The sequence below is a fragment of the Diorhabda carinulata genome, chromosome 3 (assembly GCF_026250575.1).
Source record: "Diorhabda carinulata isolate Delta chromosome 3, icDioCari1.1, whole genome shotgun sequence".
In the NCBI taxonomy this organism is placed as follows: domain Eukaryota; kingdom Metazoa; phylum Arthropoda; class Insecta; order Coleoptera; family Chrysomelidae; genus Diorhabda; species Diorhabda carinulata.
In genome coordinates this window covers 32,972,915-32,998,591 of record NC_079462.1, presented here as the reverse complement: position 1 = coordinate 32,998,591, position 25,677 = coordinate 32,972,915, and the positions used below count along the sequence as shown (strand labels likewise).

The following is a 25,677-nucleotide window of genomic DNA, read 5'->3' as shown; positions in this document are numbered from 1 at the left end:
AATATGGCTTGTTCTGACGGTACAGATATATTTTTACTTTCAAATTTGAAGCTTGTTTCAAAACATTTAAATTTATTACAAGATTTTTCAACTCATTTTCGGAAAAGTATTTTGGTTCAATTGATATACGTTCAAAATCAGAAACATTTTATGATGACCTTGGACAATATGACTTGTTCTGACGGTACAGATATATTTTTACTTTCAAATTTGAAGCTTGTTTCAAAACATTTAAATTTATTACAAGATTTTTCAACTCATTTTCGGAAAAGTATTTTGGTTCAATTGATATACGTTCAAAATCAGAAACATTTTATGATGACCTTGGACAATATGGCTTGTTCTGACGGTACAGATATATTTTTACTTTCAAATTTGAAGCTTGTTTCAAAACATTTAAATTTATTACAAGATTTTTCAACTCATTTTCGGAAAAGTATTTTGGTTCAATTGATATACGTTCAAAATCAGAAACATTTTATGATGACCTTGGACAATATGGCTTGTTCTGACGGTACAGATATATTTTTACTTTCAAATTTGAAGCTTGTTTCAAAACATTTAAATTTATTACAAGATTTTTCAACTCATTTTCGGAAAAGTATTTTGGTTCAATTGATATACGTTCAAAATCAGAAACATTTTATGATGACCTTGGACAATATGGCTTGTTCTGACGGTACAGATATATTTTTACTTTCAAATTTGAAGCTTGTTTCAAAACATTTAAATTTATTACAAGATTTTTCAACTCATTTTCGGAAAAGTATTTTGGTTCAATTGATATACGTTCAAAATCAGAAACATTTTATGATGACCTTGGACAATATGACTTGTTCTGACGGTACAGATATATTTTTACTTTCAAATTTGAAGCTTGTTTCAAAACATTTAAATTTATTACAAGATTTTTCAACTCATTTTCGGAAAAGTATTTTGGTTCAATTGATATACGTTCAAAATCAGAAACATTTTATGATGACCTTGGGCAATGGCTTGTTCTGAGGGCTCAGATATATATTTAGGCACTAACCATTAACTTTTGTAAACTAGTGTTATATAATTAACCAATATTCTATCAATCTATCGCTTAGTGATATGCTGCACGTGAAATTACTTCTTTAGTTTAGTTATTGTTTTCTGGAATATGGGCGGTAATCAGAAAATATATCTCCTAAAATGAAGAGAAATTTGACAATTTGACTTTTACACACTGTATATTTATATCAGTTACAACTTACTTGTTGATCTGTAAACTTTCCCAAATATTGAATAAAGTTTGTTAGAAGCTATTATGTGTATATTTATTTACGTATAAAGTAGTGTTTTTGTTTACGAAACGAACAGTATATTCTGAAATTTAATTAAGAGGAAACATTCTAAACATATTTTTTCGTCCTCTGAATTTTGTAGTGAATTCTACTCTGAGCTCCAGTCCTTTATTGTTTTATTACTCATTTGGAACCCTCTCTTCCCTTCGGCTATGCCATTGATATGTTTTATCCTCATTTTCTTGGGCGTCAGTTTCAGCTTCACCATGTTTCCCAATATATATTTTATTAATTAGGAAAACAAGTTGTTGATCGTAAAATTTTGCAGAGAATCTATTTTCGAGAAACGAATTGACGTAAGCAGTATGCTCCATTGTTTTAATGGAATATCTCGTGTCCAATTAGAGTGTTTTTGACGTTGTTGTCAATATAGTAGTGCAATGGCCCGTACGCTACCATCTTGTCGTCGACTGCGGGTAAGAATTTAGATGTTAAATTATTCTCTCCCTTAAAATCGGGAATTTTATAATTAAAAATACTCGTTGGTAGTGAGCTTAACAATAAGAAAATGGTCTACCAAATATCGGTTATGAAACCTTCAGGTTCGGTGGAAATAGCTTGAACCTCTTAATAATAACGCGCACTTTTCTTTTCTGAATTATATTGAGTTTCATCAGCATTGAAACCTGATACTAAAAATTATTATTCCGTTTTATCGATTTCCAATTTAATTTATATGTGCTAATATGTTTGATTAGATGTTTTGATTTCGTGTTCGAAATTTAAATTATAGGTTAAGAGTATTCATTGTATGTACTCCTCAATTCTTTTCGTATATTTTGACCTTTGACTAGATTTATATATTAATTTATTTATATTTATTTATAGAATGTAGGCAAATACACATTCTATTTTTTTCCAAATAATTTAATATTTTTCTTGTTACTAATTTAAACTATTTCTAACGGTGGAGTGGATTTATCTCTTACTTACTTAATAATTTACACACTTATACTAGATACTATACTCATTCAACCAATTTATTTATATCCATCCGTTACTTTTTACTAATTCGTTCCATTCACTATTACTTTTAAATATAAACTAAAGTCCGTACTAGCTTAAAAACAAATTATTATTATTTCCCAAAAAGGATATCTCAACAATTCTAGAAAGTGAACAAACAAATGAAAAGATTTTCTTAGAAATTAGTTAAAAGAACAATATGAACAAATCAGCGCTACGATGAAAACATGTGTAAAAATAAACGAATGCGGCGTGTTCGCCAAATTTTAGACTTCCATTATAGTCGAATAGGACCGGCTTCACTGTCCATGTCATTAACAAGTTCGTGACAATAATATATTCAAATATCATTTGAAAGCCGCGCAACAAGATTTTTTTCTTTAATAATTGCATAGATGAAACTGTCTCAAAAACTTTCCAAATTTTGGTACTACATATTCAGAAAACAAATTTCTTTGCTCAATTATTTTCACGTACGGGAAAAGTAATAAATTATAAAAAAAATACAGATAGTTTGCTTGAATAAAAAATGCTTCGTGTAAAATCGTTATTTGTTTGCATATCTGGTTTATAATACAATTTTGACCACGATCCTCCAATTTTTGAAAAAATTTATGACATATTCATGTTAGTTAAGTACTCTTGAAAATATAGACAGACTAGTGAATAGAAAGTGATTGGTCGTTATGTAAACAAAAAGACATAAAATAAAAGATAAAATCTGAAAATTCTTCTATAACTAATGTAGCTCAAATAATTAATATATAGTGTGTCAAAAGGCTTCTCATTCCACCAAGAGTTCCAAATTAGGACACGAGAGCGTCTATATTCTATGTTTCGGCTTGTATTAACATTATTTATTTATAAAAAAATTGTTAAAAATATACATTAGGGAAATTACACCGTAACGAATGTGGTTGGTTGGTAGCACTGATTTACGTTTGACAGTTGACTTTGGAAACATTATTTGAATTTAAATTTTGCTCAAGTCACAAAAAACTCATCCTGTAAGTAGAAAGTTGGGTAAAGAACTTCAATTTACACCACCAGAATTGCGGAACGTGGCCGTAACCTATCTATAGAATGATATATAATAATTTCAATATATCAAAACATCCAACCATTTCAAGGTAAATCTTTACAAGGAATTTCTTTACTGTATATTTGTATGTTTTGTCCATATTTCCTTTGAGTAAAACTCATCAAAAGTCATGTGAATAATATCTTAAAATCTCTCACACATTACCTAATAATGCATCGTCGAGTCAATTGTCAAAATGAAACTGTTATTCAGTACTACCAACCCACCATAGAAAATCACCAGAAACTGTTTACGAATGAAGGTAATTCTTACACGAATATGCGTGCGAAACAGAGAAAAATCTTTCCACATTTATTGAAATAAGACGTAATTATGATAGAGAAAACTTTTAGGTCTTGGGTATAATTTTCCTCATTAATCTAGAAAATTGATTTAACTAGAAAATAACATAACAAAATCTAAGTAAATATATATAACTAGCTATCGATACATCGGGTGACTCAACTTTTATTTTTAAAGCTTTGACAAAACATCAAAACAAGTCAATATGTATCAACAGGGGGGTGAATTTTAAAAATATTTCAAAATCAAATGGTTATAATCGCCCTTCAATGGTGGAAAGTGATAAGACATTTTGAAACTGTCTATACTACTCGGTAATATTTTTTTTTAATTTTTTTTTTATTTTGAAAAATGAGAAGTTCTCACAGAATGTTTGTTGTGTTCTCTTTCAAAGTTTTTTGTTCCAAATGAAGTATAATATGTTCTCATCCTGGTTATTGTTGTTAGTTTTCACAATAACAAAAATATTGATGATGGAATATGAAATTTTCATATTTGTTCACATTTGTTTTTGATCAACTAGAATATTATTTGAATTCCAATTATTACAATTATCAATAATCATAACCTTAACAACACTATAATCATCTGAATTTTTTTAATCGTGATATCAAAACTACTAGAATCTTTAATTTAATTGAGAAATTTTGAAAATCTATTCAAAACAAAAACATGATCTTGAACGTCTTATGAGAAATGTTGATGTATCTTGTTCTTTATCTTTTTGTAACCAGCAAAAAACGCTCACCATAACAACACCGTAATCATCTGAATTTTTCTAATTTTTCTATCAAAACTACTAGACTCTTTAATCAAAACCATGTGAATCAGCAGATGAGTCGTTGGTATTTGATATATTGATTGAAAAATTTTAAGAATCTGTTTCAAATCAAAAACATGATTTCGAACGTCTTATGAGAAATGTTGATTGCTTGTAATCTTTTTGTAACAAACATAAAACACTCACGGTTTTGATACATAAAAAAGTAGTGAGTTGTTTAAAAACACTTCTACTGTATTAGATGATGTGGTTCTACAATCGAACGCTCTGCGAAAATTTTACTCAGCCGTTGAATGATGAAGTTTTTCATCAATCAACATTTGTTTCCCCGAAAGCAGTATACGTTGAATCATGAAGTGACAGGCATAATAGTCGTTATTGTGAACAATAAAGTCCAACAAATTTTCAAAAAAAGCCATTTTTTATTAATCGATATCTGACTACCGCCATTTTCTTGAATTATCGCATGTTCTATAACAAAACAGTGAATATGATCTCTTGTTAAACTCTTTGAGCAAATTCATGTTTACTTAAAATCATTAAATTCTTTCCAATTTCTCAATTGAAATGTTATTTAGTAAAGCAAATACCCTCATTAAAATAACAACAGCATAAAAAAACATAATTTTTAGAAGTATATTTTACATATCATCATATCAAACAAGTTTGTTGATGTGAATTAAATTGTACATATTTCAGATATAAAAACGCATATTTATCTACACATATCATTCCACTGAGAGATCGTTTTGTGACAAATTTCATTGTTAATACTTCATTTAATATTGCCGATAAATATTTTGAAAGTTTCCGGAGATGATTATAGATTTTTGTTTGCTTTTTCAAAAAATTTATGTATCAATCCAGTTTAACAGATTCTTTATTATTATCTTATCTTATCTATTATCTTATTTACCATATTCTTCCCATTTCATTCAAACCCTAGTTTTAAGTAACCTTTTGATGTAGAATATTTAATTCATTGGGCTACCCTCAAGTGATGTTTTACGTAATGAACCGATCTGAAAAAAAATCGACGTTTCTATTGTGTATTCTCATTACGCAAGCAGAACATGTTTGGAGGCTCGACCCGTTCCTGTCCAAAAACTTCGTCAGTCCATAAAACCGGCTAACTAGATTCGGACCTCATCTGGTGCACTCATCTAATTTCGTCTAAAAGGGTTACAAACGCTTTCTCCTTCCAACTTGACCGAGATTTTTATTAAGTGGAACTAGATGCAATAAACCCGTAGCTGTGTTCTTATTGATTTATTTTTTCGAATAAATGGATTAAGTCTTTCTTACAGATCCATTAACTTCAATCACTCTTTGATAAAATTGTATGGTTTCAATGTTTATGAAATTATTAAATGTTTTTTTTATAATACTTACGAAGGACACATTTTGGTTTAATACTTGACGTCACCCCAATATTAAAATTAAATTTCAAATCTTAAACTCCAATTAAGAATCGTCTATGACAAGTTTTCACCAAATCAAACCCTAGAGGTTTGTAATTTTCCCTTTTTGATTACGAAAATTGAAATCAGCAAGTAAGGTAATATGTCAATCTTCTAAAGATTCAGATTTTGTTGCTTTGATTCAAAACGTTCCGGAAGAAATAAATGTGCTTTCTGGTATCACCCTCTTCTTCCAAATCATCGACTAGAAAAGTGATTATTGAGAAATTTACAGCAGAAGCAGATATAATAAAATGTAGTTGTGGACCACCTTGATATGGTATAGATATAGGTTGAGTTGAATGCGATAACTAAAAATATACAAACATTCATTGCGTAATTAAAAAGGAGCCGAGCTATGAGAAGTGATTCTACAGCTGTTATTGATAGGGATGCAAACGATTCATTAATGTTCATCAAACATCGTTAAATTGTTCATGAACATCGATGATTCAATATCGATATCGAAACCTAAACCATCGTCTTTCAGTATCGACAAATAGAATGTTGACTCAAAATAAAATGTAGAAGAAATAGGAAAGATAAAACTGAAGCACATAATTTCATATGTTTCTATCTTTTACTGTAACTTCTGTGAGAGAAAAGCGATGGAAATTTGATTTTCGTTTCAACTTCGGTACCCAGTAAGAGGTTATTCTCTGAAAATGTACATATCTGTTTACTTTTAGAATAAAATAATGAGTTTTAAAACAATAATTTATGTAATGTATGATTTCTGCTAAAAAAACATCGATATAGAACGAGCCTAACCTAACCTAACCTCCTAACTAAATTTAACCTAACCTAATCTAACCAAAACTAAACTAACTTAACCTAACCTAAAAAGTTGGTTTTTTCTTTTTAGATGTTAGATTCGAATCCATAAACTCAGATTATGTAATGTCAGGCACCTTTATCAATTTCGTTTGTACAAAATTTTTCAATTTTTTAAAAATTCACATAAATGCTATGTATTGTTGAAAATTTTGTTATTACCATGTGTTTAATATGTGAAAGTAAAAAATAGAAAAACCTTTTTAACCTCTAAACTATGATTAAATATCATAATAATATATTTAAATCATGATCACCATCTCAAAATGTCGGGGTGTATTGACTGTCTATTCGAAATTGTGAAGTATGTTGAGGGTGAACAAAGGGGTTGATATGAATCATTTGTGAAAATACATCCATTCATGAGGATAATCGACAAACATGTCGAAGCAAAAAATAGATAAGTGAATTGCAGCATTTTTTAATTGATATGCCGGACATAACTTAGTATTTTTGAACTAATTCACAGCAATATGAATTATGAAACAACATCTATACTATTAGATCAATTATTAAAACGTTGACATTGAAAATAGACTAATAGATAGAAATATTGAAATCTGCGTGTTTTAGAAAGCTGGATTCACACGCTGCGGCTTACTTTGAAAAAGGATCAAACATATCCTAACAGAAAAAATACCATTACAATCAATTAATTCTTGCAGATATCAAGTCATGAGGAAAATTAACCATCCTATTCGATACAAGTATCAATTTGATAAAGTAGTAGGGAGGAAGGTTTTCTTAATCAAAGATACAATTTCCAGATTAACTTTCATATTTCTCATTTGTCGAAAAATAAAGTGAAACGTAAACGAAGCGTCTCTTTGGAGTAGAACAAATTATATCCAATTTCTAATAAACCAAACAAATCGAATAAACTTAAAAGCCAACAGAAATTTGACATTTATTGAACTATGTAAACCACATTCAATAGTTTTCAATATAATTTACTTTACTGCAAGTGAACGTTAGACAGTGTATTTGTTAGTGTTGGTATCGTGCTGGTGTGAAGATCACCAACAACAAATTTCTCTATTTTGAATCATTCTGTTTATAGAGTCAAATGGAGTATCATAAAATGCTTCTCCTATATTGATAAAAAAGAATTGCGCATTTCTGGTGACGTGCTTTCTCGATGTATTTTCCAACGTTGTAGAAACCAGTCTCCATGAATTTACCCAACTGATACCAATGCACGTCTGTGATGGACCTATCTACCATACTCTCTAACATTTTCAACAAAACATTTAAAACGTTTGATTTCACTTGGTCATAGATGTTTCCCCCTGGCTAGGGCAACTTTTTCCTTACTTTTAAAACGCAGCTTCTTGAGGATTTTTCCTTCTTCCTCACACAAATCGTTTAGTACAGAATTTTCGAATTCAGCTCATCCCTCTCTCTTTCTCTCTTGTTGAGTGTCATCATCTTGGCCGCTGTTCTCCAATCACCTTCGTTTGCATTTTGAGTGGCACTTCCTCTTCTTGTCGCTCTTCTCCGATGCCCGAAATGACCGAGTCCACATTGAAAATGTGAGCTATCATTTTTTCATGAAATTGCGTTTCCACGTTGCAAGCCTATAAAATTGTGCTGACGCGTGGAAGCTCGTCCAGGTCTTTACATAAACTAACTTTTTCATAATTTGACCTTTTAAGATCTTAAGGTTTGAGTACTTTATAGAAATTGGTTCTAATGGAACTCAATTACTTGTTCCACTAGGTCACTACTACAAATTCTACTCTTAAAGTAGCAAGCAGCATCATAGTTTTTCATGTCTGCAATTTCTCTGCTGATTTATCAATTCAACTTGTGATCCGAAGATATCGTGTAGATTCTACTAGTCTAATATTAGTTCTTTCCTGAAGAGGCCCTATTCAGTGATCATGGATCAAATTTTCCTCAAGAAGAAGATAATATGATGGTGGTCTTAGAGTGTAACCTTGGAACAAACCTGCTAGATGGAAAATTTCAGAATTCAGCGTGTAAATGTTGATATACCAACCTTATATAAGATTGTATTTGTCTTTTTGCATCGCCTCCCCTTTTTGGTGGTAGAATATAAGGCTACTTGGAGTTCAAAGTAAAATGATAATGAAAAAATTTAAGACTTATATGTAAATTTTAGGATATGAACGGTAAGAAACAGTAACATCAAATCAATCATAATATACTTGAATTTTCTTATTGGTCAAGCGTCCATATCTATTTTTGTGAGTACTAATATTTCCCATCCCTAAGAGGTGATGGAAGAGCCATCGTCTTAAAACAACAATTAATTAATTGGTAATAGATTAATTTTAGTTTTGGTTAATTGTGATAACGAGTTATGTTTACATAAGGGTTTCTGATATTTTCAGAAGCCTAATAAACTACAAGATAATTAAATTTAACTGCAAGACATTAATTCGTATCATATATTCAAATCAACACGTGGAATATATATAGTATATATTTGAGAAGCCTTCTTGTATGTACGTTCGTGTGGTTGGTGCCCTTTTTCTGCGGGCCAGGCGACGTCGTCACTTCGGCGCCTCCGTTCTCGCCTCCCTCCTACCAAGACAAGTGACAGTCTAATTATTTGCTGGGTTTCAATTACTCGGTACGTAATTGGGCGTCAAACTGCGAACGGAATTAAATTATTTGTCCGGTTTCGAAATGCGTTGGATCGTACGTCGGAAATAATATGCGGAAATTGTTATAAATGTTAGGAAGAAAGTCGGAAACCAGGGGTGGAACCGTTATTTCAAACAAGGATTCGATACAATAAAGCCGAAAATTAAAGGGGTCATTTACCAATCAAGCAGTGTTTACATTTGTAAAGTATAAGAGACTGTTCGATAACTCGTTCTTTTCATTATTAATCACTTTATTCACGATTTTTTTGAATGGTTTTAAATGGAAGAAGATATGATTAACGTGTTATATTTTATTCATATATAATAGTCCGGAGGTTAAGGGCTTCAACCTTGTACTTAATGATTATTAGATGTCGCTTGATACATAAACTCCTTGGATACAATCTGAGTGCTGCCGCCGATCCGTCTAGCCATTCTCGAGTTATGAGTGTTTGGTTATTTGGTTTAGGTTCAAAGAGAAATAGTGTCTGTTTGTTAAAAGGGACCTGCAGAAACAAGAAAGACAAACTTGAATAGAAAACTGTTTCACTGAAAAAAATCTAGAAATTCTACAAAATTACAATGAGTGAGTTTCGGTTTAAGATTCAGTCGTTTTCCGGATCCAAAACACACTATTGTTTACATTCACACTTTAATAGGATTGCAAGTGAATTTTGAATAGTTAGGCTCGTTGTCCAAAATGATTCCCAAAATACAGAACTACACCACGAATCGCCGAAGGTTCCGGGATTTTTTGCATCACTGCCCATAAACTTGTCCTCCTTGGTAACCTGCTCGAAGGTTGTGTTGCTTCAATGATTCTCTAGACAGTGGAAGAGCCTCCAGCGGTGTTCTTCTGGATATTGCAGATGTTGCAACAGGAATTAACTGAAGTTGATTTTGGAAAAAGACATTTTTTAGGTGGACTATACGAAAAGTTGATCAACAGATAGTTATTTTCGACTATATTTTATTTGGAGATGCAGCCACGTTTAATAAAACTGGTTGTGTTAACAGACACCATTTTTATAAAATAATTCATATCACATAGTGATACATAATCAAAATAGATGGTTGTTGAATGTCTAGTAGGACAATATTTTTTTGGAAATTGTATTGAACGAACTATTTCTTGGTTAAAGGATCGGAGCAAATGGTCCAGTACAGTGGCAACCAACATCACCAGATTTCAATACAATGGACTCGTTTTTCTGGGTTCACATTAATAATGGAATGTAAAAAAAATATCTTCAACAACAAGGGATGACATAATGAAGAGAATACGGGATTAATTCCGAAATGTTTCTATAGAAATGCTTCGTAATGTGATTAACTCTCAATTATCGCTTTCAATCATGCACAGATGTCTTTGAAGGACATTTTGAACACACATTGCGTTAACCCCAAAAGGTGTACTGTATACTGTAGTAGATAGGATAGTTTTTTAATATTTTGTTCCTTTAATTTCTTTGTTATATACTCGTTTTTTCTTTTTATTTGTAATTCAACCTCTACAGTACCAACTAATAAATAAATCATAGTCAGATTGTAAATAATTTCAAATTGCGAAGACTAATAGTGGCTATAATCTCTCAAATGTTCAAATTGATATCTAAAACGACAAAGGAGGCACTGAACTTTATCACTCTAATCAATAATCACCCTGTATACAAAATAAAAGTGAACAATCACTGTGAAGTTACGAAAATTTTTCTTCGTCATTGTTCCTGGCGTAAATCAACCACACGTCCAGTACTCGATCATGGAGATGATCTATTTAATTTTTATTTTGATAGAATAGAGTAAACAATCAAAAATTTTCAAACAATATTTCCAATTTCATTCCGCGAACGATTTTTTAAGTTTTACTTCATTTAAATTTTCGAGTATTCATACAATATGCGTTAATTTAAAAAAAATAAAATCGAATTGGAGCTTCGCAGTAAATAATTTCCCATTGGATACTCACCCGTAATCGAATATTCTTTTTAATTACGCTATATTGGAATTACTGATACTGCGATATCTGGTACAATAATCCCATCTGTAGTTTTTGTTATTGATCATTATTTTCAAAACGAATATGAGCATTGCTTTTATTTTTATTTAGTAAGAATTTTACCAGTTTGTTAGTTCCACAAGTTCAGTTGGAAATAATGAGGAAAAATATTTTGTTATAATATTTCACTTTCCACTGTACTGACTCTCAACTAGTCTAGGTGAACGTTTAAGTAACTTTTATTGTGTGCTATTTCTCTTCATTTGTCGCTCTTAAAATGTTTTACCTGTTAGTTCCCCGCAGGTTTATTTTGCACGTTGTCTGCATGTTAATGATTAACTCAACAACTCGATTTTTATCTTATCGAAACGTTTGTCGGTGCATGAACTAGTTTGGGTTTGGAACTTCATCTTTTCTATACCCATTTATAAATGAAAAAAATTATTTCTAATCACCCTATAATCGATTAACGCACGGAATTTACAAGGATACACTAAAGAAATCTGCAATGGAATATGGCCTACGGGAAAGATGGTATTGTCCGTATATGTATAGCATTTTTAGCTGCTCCCGTACTTAAAAATGTTTATAATTAGTCCGGTCCAATTAGAGAGAAGCTATATAAATGTCAACTAATAATCACAACATGGAGAATAAATGGGAGAAGTACTATCTCAATGTAAGGAAAAGTTGTTCGTGGGAAAACATCCAATCAAGTTAAAATTTATTAGAGTGAAATAGTTGTGTTTAGTTTAATATCTAAAGCAGTCTTCAAATTTCCTAATTTGGTAATTCTGGTCACTATAATATATAAATAATAAGATAAGAGTGAACAGTGAATAAGGATAATAGCCCGGTCAAATTAGACGAAAAAATAAAAGTGAAGCTACATAAATTCCCAAATACAATTGAAAATAAATGTTTCCCATCATTTCCGCTTATGGGAAAAATTGATTCAAGGTCCAAGGTAAAAAAAATTAGTTTTTCGCGATTATCAGCAAAACAGTGAGTTTTATCATAAAAACACTTTCAACAAAAATTGTAGATCATAAAATTATCTACAAAAAAAGTATTGATACTTTTTTTCCTACGAGCCACCGTTTCTGAGATATAACGATTCAAAAGTTATAATGTTTCAGATTTACTGTCGTATTTAATGGTTAGAATGATTGCAAGAGAAATATCAAAGCTGCAGAACAACATCGTCGAACAACTTTTTGAATCATTATATCTCAGAATCGGTGCCTCACAGGAAAAAAAGTATTTTCACGTTTTTTGTAGATAATTTCATGATCTACAATTTTTGTCTAAAGTATTTTTATGATAAAACTCACCGTTTTGCTGAAAATTGCGAAAAACTCATTTTTTTGACCTTTGACCTTGAATAAAATTTTTCCAAACAGGGAAATGATGGACATTCAAATTCTTTGTTCAATTGAATTTTAAACAATTTTACTGATTTTCTGCTTGATGGGAGTTGAGAATTTATGTCTAAATTGACCTGATTAAATCTAGGGGTGAAAAAACTACAAAAAGACTCTGGTCTATCTTACCATGTGGTACATATGATAATTACTATAGAATTGGACATGAAAAATTTTTTTGTACGATGGGTACCACGATTGTTAATAAATACACACCAATAAATCACTACTATCTATGTAGCGACCAAAATGTGAAGTAAGGAGTGGTAGTTTCCAAAGAAATTCAAGATAAAATCTCAGGGAATCATATTTTGCGATGCTGGAAGCGTTATTTTAGTGTTATGTTGCAAAACGTTGCAACAAATATAGTTGCTCCTTATGCCAATTTAATTCCAAAAGTTCGTGAGGCGATGAAACAAAAACAGCGGGGAAAATGCTTATTGCGAGACGCATTAGGACTGCAAAGACGTCAATTGGTCTGAGGCAAGGCAAAACCATCAAACCTCGTAAATTTCTCAATCACAAAGCGAAGAGAATAAAAAATTGTAAAGTCAATTTCTTAAAGCTATTTATTCACGCTGTTAGAAAGTAGTACTTATTATTTTTAAACTGCTGATGTTAACTGTGATGCTTGGAGTATGTAAATGAAATTATTGGGTTATCTGATGGAATAAAAAAAGTTTGTGATAATTCTAATACATAAATAGTTTACCTTCAGATTTCTACTTTTAATTTAAAAGGGATATTCAGGATTTATTATCAAAGAAAAATTCATTCATAATAGTGTTCATTGTGGAAAAAATAAATGTCCTTCATTAGAATAAGTTTAATTGGAAATAATAAATCATTAAGATCTGTACATCGTTTTCCTCAAAATTTGAATACGAAATCTGAAGTTTACATAGTAAACTATAGGTTGTTAATAAAAAAATTGATGATTTCCATTCCGAGTCCGTTCAGGCGTTCTACACAACCGATTTGCTTAATTTTTTTTTTTTTCAATGAAAGGCATTGATGCACAGATCAGCCATCAACCATCGGATTTTATCTAATTTTCACCATTCTCAAGTTATACTTAAATGCGATTTCCCCCTGTACATTACTGGGAGTTTTTCACATACACACGTTCTATCCTCAATATCTCAGGTTCTATTCAAGATAGAGACTTCGTTTTGGTTTAAGAACACTCGCCGAAACACCTTCTTTCTTTTGAGTTTTTGAACACTTAAATCGGTTGAGTTGGAGAGGAGCTAGGCGCGGACATTCAATGTGGAGTTATGGATTTTTGTAGGTTTTTGGCAATTTTTCTACATTCAAAGATCTATATCTCAGGTTCTAATATAGCTTCAGAGTTCGTTCTTTTCTATTATAATGAGTTCTAATACTTATTTAATGGATTCGATGCGAGCGAAGCCGCGGGTAAAATCTATTAAGTTGTTAATACTGAGTTATTGAACAAAATAAAATCTTAAAGCGTTTATATGACAAATCTGATAATTTCATGCAAAACTAGAATGGATGTATGGGAATGCTCTTGTCACAGGAAAGATGGAATTATTTTTTTGTCCTGTATTTCCAAATAGTAATCGTTTCATACATCGTTTATTATTGGTTCCCTTCGTATAAAACACCTTAGAAAAAAAAAACGTTCTAGCATTCTTCAAGATTCAGTTTTCTCAAATTAACACTAAAACTTATAGAAATCATACACGTCCATAATACCATCCATAACGTACCACCCAAGATCGCGTGGATCAGAGTGAGTTCTCATCAGAACATAACAGTAATTCAAATAATGCTTGTCGAAATTTCGAAGCATCGCAGTAACAGTGCATCCATATTTTACGGTAATGAGGAAGTATCCTTCCATAAGGATCTTCTTTAACCAAAAGAAGTTTGTATAACAACACGAACTATAAGTTATAATTGACAGCTTTGATTTTACAAGCTCATTTGATTTGAATCTTTCAAGTCGACGTACCTCTATATTTTCTTCAGTTAGTTTACTTATTTTTGAACTGTAACTTAAACTTTTATTCCAAAACCTTTGGAGGAGTTACTGGCAGTACTCTAGAGTTCAATTCTATATATAATCTTGAAGAGGAGCAGTTTATTTTCCATTTTCAGTCGGGAGGTTCTGCCAATTCGCTTTTCTCTTAATATAATACCTAGTTGCTTCCTTTTTGTGACGATATGACTTCGCCATATTGATCTTCTATATAAGCACATACCCAGGTCTCATTTTCTTGTTGTTCACTGGTGGGCATTTGTCTTTACATAAAGCATATGTTACGTGAGTAATTTACGTTTGACTTGAATTTTATTCAAGCTCTCTTACAAATTCTACGGAGTATTTAAATAACTTTTTATTTTTCTAGTATTTTATAGATCATAATTATATATGAATTAAATTGTAGTTCCAAATAAACTTCCCTCTGGTACCTCTGAGTTGATTGGGAGTCGTTCCGCATGTTTATCTTGAAATTTGACAAAGAATATAATTTTAAAGAACCATTCTATTTTTGATATTGTACAGAACACTTCGTGTCAAACATTATCAAAACAAAAAATTGACTAGAATTCACATTGAATCAAGTTCAACGCCAATACATGCGGATTATGTTTATTCCAAACTGGATGTTTTCACCAAGCCTTAAATTCATAAGCCAACAGCTCTCAAGTTCTTCGTTTCGTCTACAACATCCATCTTTTTTCTTTAATAGAATGGGAACTTCAGTTGTCTTCATCGAAAGTATTGCGAGTTTGATGGAACGTACCCTATTACTAGTAATATGGTCGTCATTAGAAAAAATCAATTCAAATTTTTTTCCCTACAATTCTAGTATATTTCATTGTGATTTTGATTCTACTATCAGGTTCTAATAATACGAAATTATATAATCAAAATGAGCTGCCTTCCAGTTTAATAGATGTTATTTTATTAAGCATACTTTTAGTTCCGTAATAAACTTTTAACCCAAGTTCGCATATTATCATAAAGTAGACTGTAAAGTTAAAATAAACAAGCGAAAGTTTGACATATTTAATAATCTACTTTTACATTGCAATCAAAATTATCTGCAGGCCACATGGTAATTTGAATAGTTATCATCCGGCATACTAGCAGTATTTCCAACATGTTACCGAAAGCAATGCAAAACATACATGTAGAATTGAAAAATGTTATTGAAATAATATCCAAAGCTATTCTCAATTAATTCAACGACGAATAAATCTTGTGTATTAGTTATCTTAGTTCCATTTGAAAAATTAGTGCTTCTTATAGCTTCCTACATTTTTTTCAGATGAAGGATAAATAATAAGGTTGATCAACAACTGCATACTTTTTTTCATACCTTAACTACGTTTAGTATATCCTTCTTAATCAAACACTATTTTTCAATGTTTTTTAAACGGTATATTAGTTCATAGAAATAAATTTAAATATCTGAATGACGCGCCAAAACGCATTTGTTGTCACGTGACGATATGTGACGTAGAAAGTAAGTAAACAGACTTAAGTGAGGTTAGAAGTAAAAACAGTTTAAGCAGAGTTGTAGGTATTCTTTAAAAAAAAACACTAACACTGCTGTGAGTATTCAATTTCTAGAATACAAGATGACATATAGTTGGGGCATTGTACCAGAATGTACAAACACTAGTCCCTCGAGAGGAAAATCGACGGAAATAATAATTTAAAGCTATAAGAAGGGATTATGCGATTACAGGAAAGATCTGTTCCAACCAAAATTGATTGCAGGAAAGATCGAAAGAAGGTATTTCGTGAAATAGCAAAGAACGTAGCAACCATGAATGCATCTACCTTGAGTAGATTGTCCGATCTTGCTTCGATAAATCCTATTTCGGTCATCATTTCAATTAGAATAGTCTTTGAAACCCTTACAAAAACACAAATCGCACTAAGCAATCAATTTCCTCCACTCACAACAACAGAATGGCGTTTGAAATGCGACACGCGGCGACCACGTTTAAGTATTTACTTACTTTTTACGTCACAACCCCAGTAACCAATAGAAACACGTTTTTTGTCAAGTATTATTATTCAAATATATTCGCGATTTATATTTCAAGTTATAATAAAATACAATTCAACCTAAATTTATAAAGTAATTTTTAAATATGTTAAAAACCCAAATTATCGACAACATACTACTAAAACGCTGAAAATAGTAAAAAAGTTGAAGAGATCTTGACTAGCATTAGAGCATTCTTTCACCTCAAGGCTGAAAGTAGAAAGGAAGATTCATCAAAGGCAATCAAGCATGGGCTTGAATCCTCATAGTAAAGAGTTGTGCATAAGCTTTCATTGCCCTTATTTGGTGGAAACACAATGTCAAGAGGAAAAAAGGAAGCAAGTTATAATAAAATTGCTCCAAAACTATTGATCGATCATATTATAATGATAAGAAACGTCCAAGGTTTAGTGAATAAAACAAAATTATCCATCACCGACGTCATAGAGCTGCTTCAAGAGCAAAATGCATCAGTCAGTGTTTCAGCAGCTGTGGTAAAACGATGAGGTCGCTTACCTCAAGCGGAGTGGATTTCGTTGATACAGGTTCTCAATTTCCTTCTGTTTTCAGCTATTTCTCTAGCCTCTTTTCATGTTTATCTGTTATAGTTCTCTCGATACTTCTTATTCATGTATATATCTGCCTCTTTTTCTTTTGCCTGTTCTATTATAATTAAATGCCTGTTAAGTTATGTTATGTTCTAACAACGTCTTAACGGCCACATTCGCCGACGATACTGCCGTTTGATCTTCGCACGAAGACCCTTAAATTGCATCCACACTTTTACTTTTTACTTTTTAAAATTGTGGGGAATAAAAGTCAATGAAACAAAAGCGGTACAAATAGAATGAAATTTCCCACCCGTGAGTCTAAACGCCAAGGAAATACCACAACGGGAATAAAATACCTCGGAATTCACTTGGACCGAAGACTAACGTGGAAAAACACGTCTTCACTGAAAGGAAACAACTTGGTCTCAAGGTGCATAAACTCTACTGAATTATCGAGCGAAACTCCAAGCTACATCTTGAGAACAAGATCTTGATATACAAAGTTATTCTCAAACGAATCTGGTCATTAGGAGGGTTCATTATTAATTCCAAAAAATTTTGATAATACTTCGTAGGCATCTGTTGTTTTTGTTGTTTACTGGTGTTGGTAATTATGTAGCTTGTTGAATTTGGCTCGCATGTTTTGCAAAAAGGTTGTTTCCCTCATTATCCAATATATTAAAATATTAAACAAAGATGGCGACAGAAAGAATATATTTTGTCCCATTCCTTTTTCGATTTTGATTTGCTGAATAATTGCTCCTCGTGATGTATCCTAGCTGTGCAATTGTTACCAAGAAAGTCTTATTCTTGAAAACAAAATATAATAATTATAAAATAATTGTTCAATAAAGTCAAATGTCCGATTCTGAATTACATGATACACCTTCTGATCCAATGGGAAATGTAGAAAATGATATATTATCGACTAAATCGAGTATTGTGTATGAAGATGCATTAAACAGATTTGAAAATGGTATTAAATAATAGAAATATATAGGAACAAAATATTCGCATTCTTTATAAATTTGGATAAAACTAATTTCAAAAGAGGAAAAGTTCTTTTTCTATCAAATAATAAATACAAAACGGTGTATTTTTAGTTATAAAGGTCTGTGCTCTTTTCACTGATTAAAAAATTTAATTTTAATAAAAAATTTCTGGGTCAGAATTTTAATTATCATATTTTATGAATAAGTAGCTCATATTTTTATATAAAAACGCGAGTTTAAGTAAAATAATTTATACTTAGTTTTTGCTTTTCAACAAAATGAAGATCTTATTTATTTCTATTTTAATATCCTTAGGTAAGAATTTGGTTCAATGTTTTATTTTTCATATTTTAGCTCGATTTTTAAATTTTCACCATACTTTTATTTGAAGTCTACATTTGATTAAATTACATGTCTAATTTGTTTCATAATACTATATAGTTTTATCGTTTCATAATCATGGGTATTTTCTGTTGTTTAAGGTTTCATCCTAATGGCAATTTATGAAACCGAAGCAGCATCAACACAAAAACGAGAAAAGCGACAACTGCGTTTTCTTCCACTTTTTCCCGTCCCACCTCTATTATTTCCATTTCCTTTTCTCAATATATCGAATATTTTTCCAAACCTACCAACCCTTCCACCATTATTGTGAACAATATAAGCATCACATATCTTCACCTTTTTCTAAAATGTTTTAAAAAATAATAAACATTTTTCAACGTTATTTTGTGCATTTATTTGGTCTAAGATTTCAAAATATATAATATAATGTTACGAATTTTTCAAGAACTTGATCTATAGAATTGTCTATGTGAAAGAAAATATCTGGGAAACAAGTCTATTAACTATCAAATTTCTTTGAAGCTCTCTTAAGGCAGGGGACGGCAACCTACAGCACGCGTGTGAGACTTGCAAGCCTGGCAGTGACACGCATGACTGTGTGAAATTTGGTGTCTAATAGTGAAGGCTAGAACAATACCACCGCGATGGACCGATTCTAGAAAAGAAAAGACGTGATAATGGTTTCGTAGAGCAAAGAAATCGAGCGATCTGTCGTGAAAACATACTATTGCAGACATTCAAATAATACATAAGCCCCGGTTTGAGGATAATGCTAATAAAACTGATACAATCCGACGTAGTTGCTTGATATATACGAAATTAGTCAAGAGAAGGAACAAGTAAATGAATCCAGTCTTGAAATTACACAAACATTCCTTGCTTTACACATTCACAAAAATAATTCAAGTTATTTTTCCAAGATGTGGAAGGTGAATACGTGGGCTAAATCGTGGTAAAGTACTTTCTGGATTTGTAGAATGTTTGAAGAAGAAACGATGTCATTTTTGTAATAAAAAATCAAGCCCAAGTATTTCCTAAGCAGGATAATGAGGAAAGTATTTTCCTAACTCATGTAACAAATCATCTCGGCGAACAAAACCTAAGCCAAACTGTTCAAAAACGTTTGATTCCCTGAAGTGGAAATAAAAGTGTTCATTCACGATACATAGAAATATTAAGCAAAATTTTTGGTTAGGTTAGGTTAGGTTATGTGTTTTAGAACTTCAGGATAATAACGGAAATTATTAAGTTAGTTTGCAAGATAAATCTATTTGCCTGGAGAAAGAGACATTTCCATTGCTTCCAGCATTCGGTTTGTCCTTGGCTTTATCCAAAATTGAACATGAACACCAATTTGTAAAGAGGTTGCCGACTCCTGATTTAAGTTATGACTATTATGTGTACTTAAAAGGTAAGTTATATTTAAAGAAAATGATAACGCAATTAAATTCCCTATAATAAGCGATTATATATAGGACAAACATAAAGGTGTTTCGATGCACTCTACCAACAATGCAGTCACTACTCCATTGAGGTGTCAACAAGATATTTATATTTATACGATCTATTTTCTCACTCAATAAATCTATAGAATACAGAGATTCTATAAAAATTTATAGATTTGAATCCATGCTACTTAAATCAAAAACATGATATATTTCAAGCCTCAATTTCGAAGTTGGCAGGATTCTAAACATGTTTAGGTCATTTTATGATTAATATAATTCTTACCTTCGGTTTAATGCACTCTGGGTGTATAATTACAAAATAATTATTCGAAAATACTTACTATCCATTTTCTGTAATCGATAATTATTTACCATCAAATTAGCCAATATTAGAACACCTTGAAGATTTAGATACGTAACATCTTCATATATTGAAAAAGGTAATAGTCACTGCGTGTTAAATCAGGATTGAAAGTGTGATATAACAACGCTAGATGCAGGCGTCTTCGTTTATTTTGCATGGCTCCACAGGGTCTATGTAAAGTTGCAGAGTGGATTTCTTGGTAATTATCTAGATTAGGCTACACCCCTCCGATTTCGTTAAAATATTAGTATGTTATAGAGAAAATTATGCTGAAAAATTAGATATATATATATGTAGGGCGCGGAAATCCTCCCTTCCCATAGTTTTTCAACTTTGAAATTCCAGAAAAAGAAAAATAATTTATACATCAAAGTTTACCTTCGCATGTCTTCATTACCTAATGATTACATCATGAATCATAAAATTTGCAGAAAATTTAGTCTAGTTTGTTTACATACAACTATGGTTAGTAAATCTATCAATATTCGTTTTTCTTTTATTCGTGTTTGACCATGAAAAAGATAAAATTCTATGAATTTTTTTGTATTACTGTTTATAGATTGATATTCTATCAATATTTTTAGTTAAAATTAGTGGTTAGGTTAGATTAGGTTAGGTTAGGTTGGGTTAGGTTAGGTTAGGTTAGGTTAGGTTAGGTTAGATTAGGTTAGGTTAGGTTAGGTTAGGTTAGATTAGGTTAGGTTAGGTTAGGTTAGGTTAGGTTAGGTTAGGTTAGGTTAGGTTAGGTTAGGTTAGGTTAGGTTAGATTAGGTTAGGTTAGGTTAGGTTAGGTTAGACATGCGAAGCTAAACTCTGATGTATAAATTATTTTTCTTTTTCTGGATCTTCAAAGTTCCAGAAAAATTTCAATGTGAAGGGATGATTTCCGCGCCCTACATATATACATCAAATTTTTCAGCATAATTTTCTCTATAACATAATAATATTTTAACGAAATCGGAGGGGTAAAACCTAATCTAGACAATTAACGATTTCTTTCATTATTATTGTAAAAAATCAACAAAAAATACACCTTGTTGACCCAAAAAAAAGTAACCATTGTTCTACTCTTAATGAATTGTTTTTTATGTTTAGATGTTAAGGGAAAGCGCGTGCATCTATTTCTTGTTATCCATGTTATTTTGTCTCTGGATTGTCGAAGAGATCTTCTCTCCAATTACCAACGATTTTTAGCAAATTTTTTGACTCTCGATCATTATTTTCGAAATATAATACAACTCTCGATATCATCACACAATTTATTCTAGTTAATTATATTATCAGACGTACGGAATAATATTTTCATTTGAATTAAAATGCAAATTCTTGTTGGAATCAAATTCAAATTGTGTCATTTTAAAAAGAAACCTGCCTGTGAAAAATGCAAATCAAGTTGTCGGACACGAAAACAAAAACAATAATCGTTTAACATCAATTAAATTTTCATAATAAACGGCGAACGTTCTGAAAAACAAATCGAGCCTGAACTATGACGTGAATCTTCGCAAGAGTCTAAACAATATCTTCTACTCCATCGCACTTGATTGTGTTGCCCCGACTGGCTCCAACCGTTGTTACCATTCAACATTAATTTGCAAATTTGTATTTAAATTAATATCGACTCGAGTGGTCTACATCAAATTTAACACTTCGGTAATGAACTGGAAATATTGTTTGTAATTTACCCAATGGTCCGTTTGTGTGAACTGAATTGTAGATTATTTCAGGCGTCCTGTCACAGCAAAGCACAACAGACAATACTGAAGAATTCAATCATAAAAAATGATTAGGATGAATTATAAGTAATTAGTCAAATCATACGATCAATATTTAAATTCTTCAATAGGTACAAATACACTTTTTGCTGAGCTACAGGGTGTTTAGGTTGATGATGATATACGCTACTAAAAACTGGGCCATGAAAAATTATTCAATCACTGGACCCCAATGTAATTATTGTAAAACATGAGTGAGTAATGGAAATTTGAAAAAAATTAACAGCGAATCTTTGAAATTAAAGTTAAATTAACTACATAATGTATGTACTCGAAAATACATACAGTGATTTGATAGAAATTTATTATCATTTATTAGTAGAAGTTCTTCGCTATAACTAGATCAATACGTAATATTGAGGTGAACAAAACAATTTTTTTTAACTCTTCATAACGTAACCTCAACATAAAAAACCTCAGTTCAGCGAATTATTTGATATACCGAATATTTACTTGTTCCTTTCCAATTTTTTATATCGAGGTTGCACTGAGAGTCAACAACCCTTCTATTAATCACAGATAATCATATAAGACAGACATGTCAAAGTTACGGCCCGCGGTCCGCTTCCTGACCCTGGGCCGTATCAATAAGGCCCGCGATTGCAATGTGTCACAGAAAGAAGAATCATGGATTTTAGAGCTTTTAGACTTCATTCGATTCCTCTAGTCTAGAATAGAACCTTCCTTAACCATATAAAACGAATGCGTCGGCGCGAAGTGAGTCAGTTGAATCGAGTAATCGATAATAGTCGTCACAAAAACGTAAAGTTAATAATGAGTGCAGAATTTTTTAGTCTAAATGGGAAATTGTATATGATTTCATAGAATGGAAAGCTAAACCTCTGTGTTTGGTTTGTAATCGAACAGTTGCTGTTTGTAAGGAGTTTAATTTTAAGAGGCACTATGATACGAATCATAAGTCAAAATTCGATTGTTACACTGATAAAATGAGAATTGATACATTGTCATCTTCAAAATCTAAACTTCAAGGTCAGCAATTGATATTTACTAAAGGTAATACAGAGAGCGAAGAGCCCTGAAATCAAGTTGCAATAGAAATCGCGAAAAGTTGAAAGTTGCCGATATTTCATTTCTATATCAAAAGTCAATAATTCAAAATATTTCGCTCTCAAGAAACACTGTTGCTTCAAGAATAAATGATTTATCTCAAAATTTGGTTCTTCAACTCAAGGAGAAAGCTCAACTTAACTCAACTTGATACAGCTGTTTTTTTACGAGGCATTAACAGTAAATTTGTAATAACTACAGAACTATTAAATTGCGTTCCATTAACAGGTACTACAACATCAAATGATATTTATTCAATCCAATTGAGCATTTGATAGCAGAATATGAATTCGACTGAAATATACTTAACAGTACAACTACGGATGGCGCTCGTGCCATGGCTAGCAAACATTCGGGCATTGTAACTAAATTAAAACAAAAAACATCAGGGAATTTTGTGAGATTTCCCTGTATAATTAATTCATCAGGAATCATTGGCATCCAAACATTCAAAAATGGACGATGTCGTGCAACCTTTAATTGAAATTGTAAATTTTATAAAGAGCAAAGGTCTAAATCACCGACAGATATGGACGAAAAATTTTCTGACGTCCCTTATTTCACCGAAGTTCGTTTGCTCAATCTAGTAGTTAAATTTTTTGCATTACGTGATCCTATTCAAGCTTTTACGTTAGAAAAAGTCAAACCAGCTGAAGCTGTGGGGTAATCAGGTAAAAAAACAAACTGGACCATTTCCCTCATTTAAAATCAATTGGCACAATGAACCAAAAAAAATGGATGAATATTCTCAACTTCTACAAAATTTGATTATGGAACAATCGTTTTAAAAACTTTCACAAAATGAATGAAATGGAATTGCCAATTTTCAATTTTTCAATCTATTCAATTTTGAAGCTTCACAGGCACCAGTTCATTTGCATATGAAGTTTATAGATCTTCAATCGGACAGTATTTTGAAAGAAAAATTTAATGAGATTAACGTTCTTACATTTTATATAAAATATTTCAAGAGTTTGGATAATTGCCCAGAATTAAAAAAGCATGCAGAGCACGCATTCTCTGAATGTTTGGCAGCACCTATTTATGTGAGGAGATGTTTTCCGTCATGAAAATAAATAAGAACAAATATCGCACAAGACTTACGAATGAATATCTCCAATCAATTTTTGAAATAACTACGATTTCAAAATTTAATATATGGCCCTCTGCAAAATTGAGTTTAACTCCTCTGATATAAGAGTATCTAACAACTTCTAGAGTTCAAAAAATGAACGAAACAACCCGATGATCGCATTCAATCACCACAATTTCTTCGATCTCGATCAGTTTCAGATATCTTATGCTTGTGATAATGTACATTATTATTTCTTTTTGGAAACCGTGCATTTTTATTTTTTCTTTAAATATAAGTTCAAAATGTCAAATTGTGATATTTATTTACTGGTCTAAAACGCGATTGCTTGGATCGTTTTTAATTCAAAGTAATAACGAATGAAATTCTTATTCATCTTTATCAAAGTTTTTCCAAGAGAGTTTTATTCAAGCACTATACGAGCAAAGAACAACTTCAGAAGAACGAAAATAAGTCTAAAGCAAACTGACAACACATTTTCTCTGATTGTAGTGTTCCTATCATCTTCTAAGATGGCAGATTCTACCGTTGAGACTCTTTTTATTCATTCCATGGGCTGTTCGTGGACATTATAATAATTTTTTCTATTAAATATTTGCAAAAATTTAATTTCATTTCTTCTTCATCGCCGATTTTAAAGTGGTTTAGAATATATTCTATATTGACAATAGTTTATACAAAAAAGCACTTATATACTTTATTCTAAAAATTGTTCAAATAAATAGTGAACAAAAAGCTCTAATCAACTTCATTTTGAAAGCTAGAATTGTGAACCAAAAATACTTGTGTATACAAAAAGAATCGAAATGAAAAACTACAACAAACCAAAAGCATTTTTATTCTAAAACAAAAACATTCTTGGACTGTTTGTAGAAAAATTTGCAGAAAAATAGTTAATCAGTGAACTCTCATTTAGTATGTATTAATTCTTAAATTGTAAGGATGGATACCCATAATATTTATAAATAAATTGTATTACGATTAATAAAACCAATTATCTATATTTTTGTCAGTTTTTTACACACGCCACTGTACGAAAGTTTCAGGTAGGTGTTGTGTTTCCCAATCGATGCTACTCTGGGGAAATCACTAAACAGGACGCTACAGGTCCCCTTGCTTCTCATTGCCACTCTGTCAACGATCTGGTCCGTCCTTCAGCGATATTCCTTCTAGACTTAGTTAGCCATCTAATTACTCCCGAAAGCTCGCTTTT

The 25,677-nt window shown here is 31.3% G+C and overlaps 1 long non-coding RNA gene across 1 annotated transcript; it reads left to right on the top strand.

The window, feature by feature from the left end:
• Positions 1 to 1,661: 1,661 nt before the first annotated feature.
• Positions 1,662 to 19,098, top strand: LOC130891670 (uncharacterized). Its single transcript, XR_009058941.1, has 2 exons — positions 1,662 to 1,747; positions 18,854 to 19,098. It is a non-coding gene; the product is annotated as an uncharacterized LOC130891670 (long non-coding RNA).
• Positions 19,099 to 25,677: the final 6,579 nt, after the last annotated feature.